The 11,790-nt window shown below is 46.4% G+C and overlaps 1 protein-coding gene and 1 pseudogene across 1 annotated transcript in view; both read left to right on the forward strand.

Annotated features, from left to right (window-relative positions):
• CRKL (CRK like proto-oncogene, adaptor protein) overlaps nucleotides 1–11,790 on the forward strand; it is a 37,876-nt gene that overhangs the window by 21,234 nt on the left and 4,852 nt on the right. The window lies entirely within an intron of this gene.
• Nucleotides 9,511–9,584, forward strand: LOC115836211 (annotated as a pseudogene).

Raw genomic sequence — 11,790 nt, forward strand, 5'->3', positions numbered from 1 at the left:
GAGTAGCTGGGGTAAATGTTTTTGTGATTGTTATCTTAAACTATTACTAGGATAGTGGTGCCTGTCTGATCTTGTTAAAAACAACTCTTGGGACTTTTGCAATTAGGTTACTGGGAAAAGTATTAAAATTAAAATGAGAAACAGACAAGTAGGACAAAATGTGCCAATAATTGAAGCTTTGTTATTCCCCTAGATAGTATTACAGAGAACGACGATGGTTTAGGTGACTTTATTCCTTAAATTATTTTACAATTTTTTTAATCTTGATTTTCAAAAGAGGAGTCCTGTAAGTAAAGAGATATTTTAAAACCAGTCTGTGTTTAGCTATTTTCTTTTCTTGCTGACTTTTCTGCAAGAAGAGAGTTGATCCTGAGATTTGATTTGAAGGGGAATATGTGGTATCTGTAAGGCGAGTAGAGCTTGTGTGATGAGACTAACGTCACTGAATAGCTGTAGATAGGTGAGCATGCTGGGCAAAGGGCAAAAGTGGCAAAAGACAGCCAGGGCAGTGGGCTGTTGCCATATCACGAAGGGCTGAGCCGAGGAGATTAACAATTTTCTTGCATTGCTTTCATTTGAGTCATGAAACAGCCAGTTTCTCACAACTGACAAGGTCAGGTTTACAGGCAATTTCTTTTATTTATTAATTTTTTTATATATGCTTTTATTTTTCCATGATTACAAACACAACTGAATATCAAATGCACAAAGTAAGAATTATACGGGGAAAAAAATCAGATACGTTCATATATATATCACCTTTTCAAGGCTATTTCCATCCAGAATAACCTTGGTTTGCCAGGGCCAATAGAAAGAAGTCACAAAATCGCCTTTAGTCAAATTTGTGTGTTTGCTTTCTTCTATAATTCCAGTACCTCCACCATCAACGACTTGAGATAGCTGCCAAGGTGTTATATAATCAGTGCCAGTGTCTTCATTCATTCTACAATGAAGGCTGTCACTTCACACTTGGAAGGTTGCACAGTGGCCAGGCAGAGGCGCTCCTCACTTCCCAGACGGGGCGGCCGGGCAGAGGCGCTCCTCACATCCCAGACGGGGTGGCCGGGCAGAGGCGCTCATCACTTCCCAGACGGGGCGGCCGGGTAGAGGCGCTCCTCACTTCCCAGACAATGGGCGGCTGGGCAGAGGCGCTCCTCACTTCCTAGACGGGGTGGCGGCCGGGCAGAGGCGCTCCTCACATCCCAGACAATGGGTGGCCGGGCAGAGGCGCTCCTCACTTCCCAGACGGGGTGGCTGGGCAGAGGTGCTCACTTCCCAGACGGGGCGGCCGGGCAGAGGCGCTCCTCACATCCCAGACAATGGGTGGCCGGGCAGAGGCGCTCCTCACTTACCAGACGGGGTGGCTGGGCAGAGGTGCTCACTTCCCAGACGGGGCGGCCGGGCAGAGGCGCTCCTCAGTTCCCAGACGGGGCGGCCGGGCAGAGGCGCTCCTCAGTTCCCAGACGGGGCGGCCGGGCAGAGGCGCTCCTCACTTCCTACACGGGGTGGCGGCCAGGCAGAGGCGCTCCTCACATCCCAGACGGGGCGGCCAGGCAGAGGCGCTCCTCACATCCCAGACGATGGGCGGCCGGGCAGAGGCGCTCCTCACATCCCAGACGATGGGCGGCCAGGCAGAGACGCTCCTCACTTCCTAGATGGGGTGGCGGCCGGGCAGAGGCGCTCCTCACTTCCCAGACGATGGGCAGCCGGGCAGAGGCGCTCCTCACTTCCCAGACGAGGCAGCCGGGCAGAGACGCTCCTCACTTCCCAGACGATGGGCGGCCGGGCAGAGGCGCTCCTCACTTCCTAGACGGGGTGGCGGCCGGGCAGAGGCTGTAATCTCAGCACTTTGGGAGGCCAAGGCAGGCGGCTGGGAGGTGGAGGTTGTAGCGAGCTGAGATCACGCCACTGCACTCCAGCCTGGGCAACATTGAGCATTGAGTGAGCGAGACTCCGTCTGTAATCCCAGCACTTCGGGAGGCCGAGGCGGGCAGATCACTCGAGGTCAGGAGTTGGAGACCAGCCTGACCAACACGGCGAAACCCCGTGTCCACCAAAAATACAAAAACCAGCCAGGCGTGGTGGTGTGCGCCTGCAATCCCAGGCACTCTGCAGGCCGAGGCAGGAGAATCACGGGAGCCCGAGGCAGGGAGGTTCCAGTGAGCCGAGATTATGCCGCCGCACCCCAGCCTGGGCAACAGAGGGAGCCCATCTCAACAAAGAAAGAGAGAGGGCGGGAGGGAGGGAGGGAAACACATCTTTAGAAATAGCACAACTATTAGGAACTCGTAATGAAACTCAAGTCCTGGATGTGCTGCAGATGCATCCCAATAATCAGGGTGGCCTCAAAACCCTGTCTGTCCTCTATAGCACTTTTATAAATGGCCTGCGACATTCACTGAGTGAGATCGAATTTTTCTGTCTTCAAACATCACCACTGATTTCTGTGGATATCCTTAGGGTGACACTCTGATGTAGGGGAGGAAGGGGTTGATGTGTCCGGAGAGCACGGCAACCACGTAGGAGATAATGAAGGCGGCTGACGACCAGGTCACCAAGAGGAAGGGGAGGAAAGCCATTCCCTTCAGGAAGCGCAGCATTGCCCCGCCGTCACCTACGGAGTGCTGTGCCTACGGAGTGCGACGCCCGGGCGTCGGGTTGCTCCGGGCTGCCTGGAGGCGGCGCTATTTATTAATTTTTAAATTTAGAGCAAATGCTTGACTGTCATGTAATAATATCATTCTCATTCATTTGCATTCCAGTTTGCTTTTCTGACTAAAAGGGAAGAAATATCTTAGCAACTTTAGAATTGTACTTAACCCTGGGTACACACACCCATGACTATTTGTATGAAAATTTGTATTTAAGTGTCTAAATGCAGCCTCACCTGTGCTTTTCCCCCATGGTATGGCATAAGAAAACAATTGGTGACACAAGCTGGGAATCTGTGGGAATTGAAGTCAGTGGAACAGATCGTGTAGGAGGAAAAATAGTTTCCCAGGCTTACAAGTGAGACAAAGTGATTTGGGATGGAATTGATATAAATCAAGCAGAAAGGTTGAATTGATACCTTAGGTCATTTAGTTCAGTTATTTTCCCAGTGCTTTTAGCCCTCTTCAGTCTAACTCCATGGCCCTCCAGTCTCAACTTGGACACCTCCAAAAAAAACATTCACTTCAACAAAAGTTTATTGAGTGCCTATTATGTGACAGGCTAGGAACTTGGGATACAGTAGTGAACAAAACAAAGATGTCTTTCCTGTGGTACATCTGGAACATAAGTTTCTTTTTTTTTTTTTTTTTTTTGAGACAGAGTCTTGCTCTGTCTCCCAGGCTGGAGTGCAGTGGCGCCATCTCAGCTCACTGCAAGCTCCGCCTCCCGGGTTCACGCCATTATCCTGACTCAGCCTCCCGAGTAGCTGGGACTACAGGCACCTGCCACTGCGCCTGGCTAATTTTTTTTTGTATTTTTTAGTAGAGACGGGGTTTTTCACCATGTTAGCCAGGATGGTCTCCATCTCCTGACCTCGTGATCCGCCCGCCTCGGCCTCCCAAAATGCTGGGATTACAGGCGTGACCCACCGCGCCTGGCCCATAACAGTTTCATGAGGTGGTCTGTCTCATGTTGTATGGCTCTGGTAGCTGACATATCTTGTGTTCAGACTCTCCACCAGGGAGAAAGAAGCCACAGCCAGTCCCCTTCTTGTGTTTGCCTAGCCCAGTGTGTGGACTTAAGTGCATGGCCCCATAGTTGTCCCTCTTGAGTTGTGTTGTTGTTGTTGGTTTGGTTTTTATTGGTCTTGTCATACCATCTGCGTACATCTCTGAATCCTTTTTTTTTTTTTTTTTTTTTTTTGAGATGAAGTCTCGCTCTTGTCGCCCAGGCTAGGGTGCAATGGCGTGATCTCGGCTCACTGCACCCTCTACCTCCCAGGTTCAAATGATTCTCCTGCCTCAGCCTCCTGAGTAGCTGGGATTACAGGCGCCTGCCAACCACGCCTGGCTAATTTTTGTATTTTTAGTAGAGAAAGGGTTTCACCATGTTGGCCAGGCTGGTCTCAAACTCCTAACCTCAGGCAATCCACCCGCCTCAGCCTCCCAAAGTGCTGGGATTATAGGCATGAGCCACCACACCCAGCCTCTGAATCTTTTAAAATCCTGGTTATGTCATCTAGCATATTCATTACCCTCCAGTTTCCTAACTGCAGGTTTTGTAAAAGCACCAACAGATCTTTGTACTAAAGTCCTTCTATGCAGCCTCTCCAGATCTGCCTCTTATATCTATAAAAAGACAGTGAGGTTGATCTGGCGTGACTTGTTCTTGGTGGGCTCATGCTGCTTCCAGATGCTCCACTTCCCATTCTAAATCCTCACAAACCATCTGTTAGCTAGTCGCATCCAGAATTTTGTCTGGGTTTCATTTCAAGCTCACTGTTTTACATTTTATGGAATTTGCCATCTTTTGACAAAAAACGAGAGAGTTGACCCTTCCTAAGTCTTCCAGTGTCCTATGATGTAATTTCTCTGTGACAGGAGACTAGTCTTACTCTTACTCCTGCTCGCCAGTGTGTTTGGTCAGCTCTTAAGAACACCCTTTCCTCATCTTTGGTGCTCTTTTTTTTTTTTTTTTTTTTGGCATTTTTTTTCTTAGTGATACTCAGCGTTCTTTGAGCTTACTAGCATCCTCAACATTCTTGCTCTTCGTTCCCATAATTGCTCTGTGTCATCTGTGATTGCGTTTTTATAATTTCTTCTTGGATTGTCTTTGTCCCATTTCAAAACCTGTAGTAATTTGGATTACATCTGGTCTCTGTGTCTTTTGAATTGGCCTTCCCAAGGGCCCATGGTACAACTTCCTTTACTGACTGACGTGGAATTAGCAGATTCCCACTTTACCAATTGGTTTTGCTTCATTGCTTAGAATTAAATTTGTATTAGCATTTTCTTCATTGCTGCTTCTGCTTGCTGAGGTGAAGTAATCTGCAAAGTAAGTTTAGGTTTCAGTAATACTGATTGGACTTTGTAATCTCTTAGGGATCATCATGAGTTCCTCCTGCTGGGTGGCCTGCAGTGCTGTTGGGCCTGTATGTGTTCATCGTGAAGCATCTGACTCAGCCCTGGGGGTCCATGCGGCAAGCTTACAGCCTCCCATTGTAATGGGGCTTCTGTCCCTCACCTCACGTCACATTCTAGCACGTGAAGCCTTCTTACCAAGGCTTCCCAGAAAGGCCCACAAGTTAGCATTCACCTTAAGCAAGAATCTCAGGTGTGTCCTACCCATGCCGTGGTGGTGTGTGGATGTCTGGTGCCCGAGGAATCATTTCCACTCGCCTCCTTGGACCTTTCATCAGGACTGACCAGGATCCTCCTCCACCCTTCTGTCTTTGACATTGTGTCAGTTGTCCTTCATAGCATCTCAGCTTTATTTCTTCAGTACCAAAAGTGCATTTTTCCTTGATTATAATACCATGCAAACATAGGAATCTTTAGAAAGTCCTTCAGAATTTTAGAAGATTCTCGTATTTAAAAATATATAAATATATGTGTTTGTGTATGTGTATATGTATATTTTTATATATATATATATTTTTGTTGTTGTTGTTGTTGTTGAGATGGAGTCTTGCTCTGTCGCCCAGGCTGGAGTGCAGTGGCGTGATATCAGCCCACTGCAACCTCTGCCTCCTGGGTTCAAGCAGTTCTCTGCCTCAGCCTCCCGAGTAGCTGGGATTACTGGTGCCTGCCACCAGGCCGGGCTTTTTTTTGTATTTTTAGTAGAGATGGGGTTTCACCACCTTGGCCAGGCTGGTCTTGAACTCCTGACCACATGAGCCATTGCGCCCAGCCCAGAAAAAAATATTTTTAAAAGGTTTTTGTTCCTCTTTCCTAATGTGTAAATTAAATGAGAATGCCATGGAATTGGGGCCCTGGTGTGGTTCAGGCAGGGCCTGTCCCATCCTGGTCATTAGGCTGACCTCTGTTTTCTGTGATAGCTGTTTTCTGGTGGTAGCTGTTGAGTGAGAAGAACCATCAGCTAGGGGTTCACAGAGAGAAGTTTATTCTCATGACTACCCCCACACTAAGAGCTTGAGGTTTATATAATTTGCCAACAATCTACCTTCTGTCTATGAATTTACCTATTCTAGGTACCTGATATAAGTAAAATGATACAATATTTGTCCTTTGGGTCTGAATTATTTCATTGGGTACAATGTTTTCAGAGTTCATCCAGATTGTAGCATATATCAAAACTTCATTCCTTGTCCCAGCATGAGGTGGCTCACACCTGTAATCCCAGTTCTTTGAAAAGCCAAGGTGGGAAGATTACTTGAGGCAAGGAGTTTGAGACCAGCCTGGGCAACATAGTGAGACTCCATCTGTACAGGAAATTAAGATAAAGACTTCATTCCTTTAGGGCTGAATAATATTCCATTGTTATGTATATATCATGTTTTGTTAATCCATTTATCTCTTGATAGATACTTGAGTTGTTTTTGTTATTTTGGCTATAGTGAATAATGCTGCAGTGGACATGACACACAAATGTTTGAGTCCTTGCTTTCAGTTATTTTGGTTATATGTCTCGGAGTGGATTTCTGGGTCAAATGGGTAATTCTGTGTTTAGCTTTTTTTTTTTTTTTTTTTTTTTTGAGATGGAGTTCTGCTCTGTTGCCCAGGCTGGAGGTGCAGTGGCACAATCTCGGCTCACTGCAACCTCCATCTCCTGGGTTCAAGCGATTTCTCCTGCCTCAGCCTCCCGAGTAGCTGGGATTACAGGCGTGTGCCACCACACCTGGCTAATTTTTGTATTTTTTAGTAGAGACAGGGTTTTGCCATGTTAGCCAGGCTTCGAACTCCTGACCTCAACTGATCGCTCACCTCAGCCTCCCAAAATGCTGTGATTATAGGCATGAGCCTCCTATGTTTAGCTTTTTGAGGAACTGTCAAACTATTTTCCATAGCAGCTGTACCATATTCCATTCCAGCCAGCAGTATATAAGGGCTCCCTTCTTCACTGCCAAAAAAAATTCTTCCACATCCTCATCAACACTTATTATTTTCCGTATTTTTTATTATAGCCATCTTAGTAGGTGTGAAGTGGTATGTCATTGTGGTTTTGATTTGCATGTTCCTAGTGACTGATGTTGAGCATCTTTTCATATTGGCTGTTGGCAAATCTTTGGATAAATATTTTCAAGTTCTTTGCCCATTTTTTAATCGAGTTATTTGGGCGTTTTTGTTTGTTTTTTATTTTATTTTATATTTTTTGAGACAGAGTCTCACTCTGTCGCCCTGGCTGGAGTACAATGGCACGCATGATCTCGACTCACTGCAACTTCTGCCTCCCAGATTCAAGCGATTCTCCTGCCTCAGCCTCCCAAGTAGCCAGGATTACAGGCACTCACCACCATACCCCACTAATTTTTTGTATTTTTAGTAGAGATGGTGTTTTGCCACGTTGGCCAGGCTCTTCTGGACTCCTAAACTGAGGTGATCCGCCCGCCTTGGCCTCCCAAAGTGCCGGGATTACAGGCGTGAGCCACCATGCCTGACCTTAGTTATTGTATTTAGGCTGTTGTTCCATTTTAAATGACTTTTTGTGTATAGTGTGAGATAAGGTTTCAGAGTCTTTCTTTTGCGTGTGGAAATTGGTGCAGTTGTCCCAGCAAGGTTATTCTTTCTCTGTTGAATGGACTTGGCACCCTAGTGAAAAATCAGTTGGCCAAGCTGGGTGTGGTGGTGCATATCTGTAATCTCAGGTACCCTGGAGACTGAGGTGGGAAGATTGCTTGAGCCTAGGAGTTGAAGATCAGCCTGGGCTACATAATGAGACTCCCACGTGTTAAAAAAAAAAAAACACTTGATCATAAATGTGTGGGTTTATTTTTGAACTCTCAGTTCTATTTCATTGTTCTGTATGTCTCTCCATATGCCAGCACCACACTGTTGATTACTATAGCTTTTTGTAGTAATTTCGAAGTCAAGGAAGTGTAAGTCCTCTAACTTTGATGCTTTTCAAGGTTGTTGTGGCTATTCAGGTTCCTTGCAATTCTATATGAATTTGAGGATTGGTTTTCCCATTTCTGCAAAAAAAAAAAAAAGGCTATTAGAATTTTGATAGGGATTTTGTTGAATTTGTAGATCACTTTAGGTAGTATTAGCTTTTTTTTTTTTTTTTTTTTTTTTTTTTTTTTTTTTTTGAGACGGAGTCTCGCTCTGTCGCCCAGGCTGGAGTGCAGTGGCGCAATCTCGGCTCACTGCAAGCTCCGCTTCCCGGGTTCACGCCATTCTCCTGCCTCAGCCTCTCCGAGTAGCTGGGACTACAGGCGCCTGCCACCACGCCCGGCTAATTTTTTGTATTTTTAGTAGAGACGGGGTTTCACCATGGTCTCGATCTCCTGACCTTGTGATCCGCCCGCCTCGGCCTCCCAAAGTGCTGGGATTACAAGCGTGAGCCACTGCGCCCGGACTGCCGTTTTTTTTTTTTTTTTCTTTTTATGAGACAGGGTCTCACTGTGTTGCCCAGACTGGTCTCAAACTCCTGGGCTCAAGTGATCCTCCTGTCTCAGCCTCCCAAAAGTGCTGGAATTACAGGTGTGAGCCACTGCGCCTAGCCAGTATTAATATCTTAATAATAAGTCTTTCCATCCATTAACACAAATGTTTTTGCATTTATTTAGGTCTTTAATAATTTTTGGTATGCAAGTCTTTCACCATGGTTAAATTATTCTCGGTTTTGTTTTGTTTTGTTTTGTTTAGACAGTCTTGCTTTGTCACCAGGCTGGAGTGCAGTGGCGCAATCTCGGCTCACTGCAACCTCCGCCTCCCCGGTTCAAGCGATTCTCCTGCCTCAGCCTCCCAAGTAGCTGGGACTACAGGCGCCTGCTACCACGCCTGGCTAATTTTTTGTATTTTTAGTAGAGACAGGGTTTCACGGTGTTAGCCAGGATGGTCTCGATCTCCTGACCTCGTGATCCGCCTGCCTTGGCCTCCCAAAGTGCTGGGATTACAGATGTGAGCCACCATGCCCGGCTTGGAATTACTTTCTTAATTATGGAACCAAAAAACTGTTGTGACGACCAGTGCTTGGGCCCTCCAGTGCCTTGACTGCTCTTTGAATCAAGTGCCAGATGCCAGTCAGTAGAGTCATTTCTTGGACAACACTCTGGACAAGTAGGGCTGTAGGAAACTATTGCCAGCAACAAGAGGTACCCTCTTGCCATTTAACTCTTGATAGACATAAAAGGGCTGACTAGTGTCCCTGGCATATGTGTTTTAGAGTTAATTTGTCCACTCCCCAGGTGCTAAGTGCGGCCAGCCACAAAAATAGTATTTTGACAGTTCTAATAATGACTAGGATTGTCCTGTTCCATAGGGTGAAAATTAATAAAGATGATGCATTAGGTATGTGCTTCCTCTTAATCTGTTGATAAGGGTCAGCCACATCTTCCAGGTGTAGTTTGCCCCTTGAACTGAGTTGGTATCTACCCACATCAAGATTGATCTGTCCTGTAAGACTATACTTTCAGGGATTATTTCTATAGTTCATTACTAAAAAAGTTTCTCTGAAGGTGTAGAGCACCTCCCCCCCCCAAAAAAAAAAAAAACAGATTGATCTGCCCTCCAAACTGAGTGCTTCTTTGAGCTGGATCCGTGTACCATGAACCCAGAGGAAGAGCACCACACCAGAATAGGGAGTGATGAGGGAAACAGCAAGATGGCTGCCAAGCTACCAACCATTTTAGGATCTGAGCACAAGCACTGTTCGGTAGAGCCATGGAAGAAGCTGGTCCATAGCCAGGCCTGTAAGTGGACAGCAGGCTGCATAACAGCCAGGATATCTTTTCTGTGTTGAGATAGAAAACAGCATGAAGAATGATGATGGTGTTTTAGCATGTGGAAACTCCTGCAAGGCCACAATGAGGCACTAATGGTCAAGAGGCCACCAGAAGTCTGTCAGCCATTCTCTTCCTAGGCTGCTCCTTGACCTACTTCTGCTGGTCCAGGTTCCCTCTGTCTAAGCAGTAGCTCCTTGATCCTGTGCTCTGCAGCATTGATTTAGTAGTGTTTTTCTGCCACTTGCTGCTTTAATGTGTTTTCTCTCTCTCTGTCTCTCTTTTTTTTTTTTTTCAATAGAAGCTAGGTCTCACTATGTCCCTCAGGCTGGTCTTGAGCATGTGGCCTCAAGTGATCCTCCCACCTTGGCTTCCCAAAATGCTGGGATTACAGGTGTGAGCCACTGCGCCCAGCTACACCAAGTGCAGTGACACAATTTTGGCTCACTGCAACCTCCACCTCCCAGGTTCAAGTGATTCTCCTGCCTCAGCCTCCCTAGTAGTTGGGATTTGGGATTACAGGCATCTGCCACCACGCCTGGTGATTTTTGTATTTTTTAGTAGAGACGAGGTTTTGCCATGTTGGCCATGCTGGTCTCGAACTCCTGACCTCAGGTGATCCATCTGCCTTGGCCTCCCAAAGTGTTGGGATTACAGATGTGAGCCGCTGCACCTAGCCTTTTTCTTTTCTTGTCTTTTTCTTTTTTTCTTTCTTTTTTTTTTTTTTTTTTTTTTTTTTTTGAGACAAGGTCTCGCTCTGTCACCCGGGCTGGGGTGCAGTGGTGTGATCACAGCTTACTGCACCCCTGCAACCTCTGTCTCCTGCGCTTAAACGATCTTCCCACCTCATTCTCCCAAGTAGCTGGGACTGCAGGTGCATGCCACCACGCCTGGCTCATTTTTGTATTTTAGAGACAGGGTTTCACTGTGTTGCCCACGCTGGTCTTGAACTGCTGGGCTCAAGTGATCCACCCACTTCAGCCTCCCAAAGTGCTGGGATTACAGGTGTGAGCCACTGCGCCCGGCCACTTCGTGCTTTTTACACTGTGTTATTATCTGACAAAGATTCATTGTGTATCCCACTCAAAAGACAGAAGTTTTTTAAGGATATGAACTGACTTGCCCATTTTCCATGGAGTAGATGTTCAGTAAATTTATTTAATTGATTAGGTAGGATCATGTAGAAAGTATCCTGTTGAAGACTGCCAGACTCACAAGTTAATTGGAAGGCGTGAGGTGTGAGTGTTTTTGGCAGCTTTCAATCCTTAGCCTCATCTTTAATCTTCCCGTAGTCTTCCTCGGCTGCTTAGTATCCATCACAGTAATTTTTTAGACCCCGTTTTCAGCCTGTTCCTCATTGGTTTTGAGAGGACCCTTGTTGGTGACAAGGTTGGAAATCCTCTGATATATACAGTGCTGTGCTTCTCAGTGCTAATTCCAGCTCTTCCCTTCATGCATCCAAAGGGTATGATCATTAGAGGAGGCGTGGGGTTGGGGGCTGGGTTCTCATTAGAGGGGGCATGGGGTTGGGGGCTGGGTTCTACTCAGAAATCTCTACTCAAGTAACAATCATTTAATTACTGCAAGAACCTTTCAAAGTTGGAAGGAAACTGAGACTTGGAGAACTTAAGCAGTTTGCTACAGTCATGTAGTTTCTAAAAGTGGCAGAACCAGGACATTTGTTTGGTGTCCTGCATGCTCCAAAGTTCATGGCATGGACCACTGGACTGTGCCATAAAAACCTTGTGCCCGTTTTTATTTTGAGATGTGGTCTTGCTGTGTTGCGCCGGCTGGTCTCAAACTCCTAGGCTCAAGCAGTCCTCCCACCTCAGCCTGCCAAGTACCTAGAACTACGGGCACGTACCACTATGCCTGGTTCTATATGTGTTTAAGCAGACAAAAGCTTATTTCTTACTGTCTTAGATCTTAGGTGGGTCTTATATTCAAGTAGTGTTTTT

The sequence above is a fragment of the Nomascus leucogenys genome, chromosome 7b (genome assembly GCF_006542625.1).
Source record: "Nomascus leucogenys isolate Asia chromosome 7b, Asia_NLE_v1, whole genome shotgun sequence".
In the NCBI taxonomy this organism is placed as follows: domain Eukaryota; kingdom Metazoa; phylum Chordata; class Mammalia; order Primates; family Hylobatidae; genus Nomascus; species Nomascus leucogenys.